This window comes from Euprymna scolopes, chromosome 14 (genome assembly GCF_053919585.1).
Source record: "Euprymna scolopes isolate OS-2025 chromosome 14, ASM5391958v1, whole genome shotgun sequence".
Taxonomy (NCBI): Eukaryota; Metazoa; Mollusca; class Cephalopoda; order Sepiida; family Sepiolidae; genus Euprymna; species Euprymna scolopes.
Genome location: NC_136495.1, coordinates 159,708,742 through 159,712,973, shown reverse-complemented (window position 1 = coordinate 159,712,973; position 4,232 = coordinate 159,708,742).

Genomic DNA, 4,232 nt, shown 5'->3' with positions numbered 1-4,232 from the left:
CGTTGATAATCTTGTTCCAATTGTTGTGAAAAGTCGTATTTTTTGACATCTGATGATACTAGTCTTCTAATGAATAGTGAGATATATAATAACGCCCTTTAGAGAAAATCAACATTCTTGAAAAGGATGTTCATATAATTGATGTTAGTGATACATATGAAAACTATCACTATGGAAAAGCAAGGTTCTTCTGAAATTGGTGGATATTTGTGTTCTGAAAAATCAAATTTAGTCAGAGACCCTACACTGGATGAAAAAAAAAGAAAAAAACCACATTCTTGTGAAGTGTGTGGATATTCTTGTTATGAAAAATCAAATTTAGTAAAACATATGAGTAAACATACTAAAGAAAAGCCACATTCTTGTGAAGTGTGTGGATATTCTTTTTCTCGGAAGTCAAGTTTAGTGACACATAAAAGGACTCACACTGGAGAAAAGCCACATTCTTGTGAAGTGTGTGGAAACCTTTTTACTAGAAAAGCACATTTAATTACACATAGGAGAACCCACACTGGTGAAAAACCACATTTTTGTGATATCTGTGGATATTCTTTTTCTGATAAATCAAATTTAATGAGACATATGAGAACACACACTGGTGTAAAACCACATTCTTGTGAAGTGTGTGGATATTCTTGTATAGTTAAATCAAGTTTATTGAAGCATATGAGAATTCACACTGGAGAAAAGCCACATTCTTGTGAAGTGTGTGGATATTCTTTTTCTGTTAAATCACAATTAGTGACACATATGAGAATTCACACTGGGGAAAAACCACATTTTTGTGAAGTGTGTGGATATTCTTGTTCTCAAAAATCAAGTTTATTTAAACATATGAGAACTCATACTGGGGAAAAACCACATTCTTGTGAAGTGTGTGGATATTCTTTTTCTCAAAAATCACATTTACTGGCACATATGAGAACTCACACTGGAGAAAAACCACATTTCTGTGATGTTTGTAAATATTCTTCATCTGACAAATCAAATTTAGTGAGACATATGAGAACTCACACCGAGGAAAAGCCACGTACTTGTGAAGTGTGTGGATATTCTTGTTCTAGCAAATCAAGTTTATTGAGACATATGAAAATTCACACTAAAGAAAAGCCACATTCTTGTGAAGTTTGTGGATATTCTTGTTATGATAAGTCACGGTTAGTTACTCATATGAGAACTCATACTGGTGAAAAGCCACATTCTTGTGAAGTGTGTGGATATTCCTTTTCTGAAAAATCAAATTTAGTGATACATATTAGAACGCACACTGGGGAAAAGCCACATATTTGTGAAGTGTGTGGATATTCTTGTTCTCAAAAATCAAGTTTATTAAAACATATGAGAACCCACACTGGGGAAAAACCACATATTTGTGAACTGTGTGGATATTCTTGTTCTCAAAAATCAAGTTTATTAAGACATATGAGGACTCACACCGGCGATACAATAGCAAGCTCCTGAATAACATACGAAGCACCTACAATTTGTGCCATCAGAACCCAAGCAAGAGAGTAAATTATCTGCTCTTCATGAATAATTTTAAGCTGTATGCCAGCTCTGATACAGATCTGCGTCAGCTTCTGAAGGTAATACACACATTCTTTAATGACACCGGCATGAAGTTTGTCCTGGACAAAGGTACCAAGTGTACACTCAGAGTTGAAAAGAAGACCCACACAGAGTATATGCAGCTAAATGAAGACATTGGCATTAGGGATCTAGAAGCGCACAAGCCCTATAAGTACCTTGCGATAACATACAGATTTGGCATCATGGATTGGCCACAAAAATACACTAATAGGCTATAGATGCAAAGAAAGGGAAGCTACTAACACTGCTTAAAATAATATATAGAAATCAGTATCTACCAAGACTATTTTCACAGGAGATAAGGAGGACTGGGTTCTCAGAGATCAACCATGAACATAGGGCAACTATAGTGAGCACAGGCCAGTATCTGAGAAGCTCCCAGAACCACACCCTCAGAATAATATACGAACATCAAGAGACGAAAGCCAGCAGAACAACATCAGTTCCCCAGCTGGCCAAGCATTTTGGTCAGAGCTGTCTCACAGATGAAGCTGAAACACCAAACGAGCCTGCCACTGAAATAGCAAGAAAGAGCCAACAGAAATGTACCGAAACCTTCTAAAGGAGGAACTTTGAAGAGTGGGAGCAACCACAGCATGCAAAGTATTTTCTGAGGGAACTCTCCCAGGAATACATAGATAAAGAAGGTTCCTTAGACTGGTTCAAGACGAGAACCCTCCCCCATGATCAGGAAAGAGTCATAATGGCTGCTCAAAATCAGCGATTGATGACCAATGCATTCAAGAAGATGGTAGGCCTCAGTAATGACAACAGATGCAGGTTTTGCCACACAAATGGAAAGTGTTTATCATCTGGTATCAAGTTACAAAGTTCTTTTGGGGACAGCTTCCAATATCACTCCAGTAGCTCTGCAGCTTGCATCCATACATACTGTAATTCTTTACTGTGTAAACACTAGTTTCCTCCAACGGGATCTGCTCCTTGTACTCTGCTCAGCATCTCTGCTAATATGTGACAGAAAGAAGGGTTTTCGATGATATCATTCCACCAATTTGTTACTGCAGTTGCCCAGTTCTTGATTAATTCAACTGACACCCTAAGCCATCCACCCACTAGTAGGTGACCTAAAGTTTGCTGCAGATGGAAAATACATGCCGACGGGTTACAGCATCAGGGATTTCTGAAATTTGCCTTATTCCAGACCTACAAACCAAGAACTTATGCCTCAGTGTCGCAGTCAAACAAGATTCTTGGAAATTAACCCATAGTACAAAAAGTGTTTTTGCACACGTAATGCAGTAACTAGGTTTTCATCAAGAAAAATGTCATCAACATATGTGACATTTTTCATATCGTTTTGAGATACCATAGCATTTATAACGAATTTCATCAGTGGTGTCACATTCAGACCAAATCTAATTGCCTAAATCAGCATTTCAAGTCCCTAAAAATTGTCTGAAACGGCCATTGTGCCTTGTCGACACTGATTTAAAGATATACATTTCAGTTTCTATGCGCATATTTCTGCATTGATAGTGAAAGCATCCACACACCATTCAATTTGCAGTAGTCAAGCACTGAATGCACTTTCTGTTTCTGTTACTGCATCTCTCTCTTCCTGATCTACATCAATGATCTCCCAAAACACATACTTAAATCATTTATTGACATCTATGCTGATGACATGACAATCTATGGCAACACATCAAAGGCCATAAATGCCAAAGTTCTCTCTGATTCTTTATCCTCTGATCTCGAGCACGTGGTACAGTGGGGGAAGAGATGGTTGGTTACTTTTAATGCATCTAAAACCAAGCTCCTATCTTTACATCATCAACGCTCTGATCCCCATCTGGCATCAATTGAAATGGATGGCTCTCATCTTGGGAAGGCTCCATGTTTTGACAAGCTTCTGGGTTTGATCTTTATTCCTGATCTGAAATGGAACACTTACATCAAGTCTATTGCCAAGGTCACAGGGAAAATGGTAGGACCTTCTACCGCTCCAGAAGATATCTCACTAATGATGCAATTCTCTTTCTGTATAAAAGCCAAATACGTCAAAGGATGGAGTACTGCTGCCACATCTGGGCAGGAGCTGCTAAAAACAGCCTATCCTGCCTTGGCAGAGTACAAAATAGACTTCATGTCTTAGTGGGAGATGCCCTTTTCTCTTCCCTGAAACCTCTCTCCCACAGAAGAGACATTGCGAGCCTGTCTTTGTTTTATCATTATTTCCATGGCAAGTGCTCATCCGAGGTCTAATCTCTGGTCCCCCCTACAAATCTTTCACGAAAAACACCCGTCTAGCTGAAACCACTCTCAGTAATTTTCCCCACTCTTTATCTGTGCCTATATCAAAACATAGATTCCATGAACAAAGCTTCTTTCTTAGAAGTGCACACCTGTGGAACTCTCTTCCGTTTGCCTGTTTCCCACCTGACTACAACTTGGATGTCTTCAAGTCCAACATAAACAAATTCCTAATGAATCGCCCCTTAAATAAGACACTTTATAAAATCTCCAATACTAACGATTACTATGATACTATCCCATTGATTACTGTACATGCAATAAGCCTTATCCCTTAGTGGCTTCCGGGCATTGATAAGTGGTGACCTCCATGTAAAAAAAAAAATGACCGTCATCAAGAGAATTAGCCCTTGGGTGGACTTAGGTCT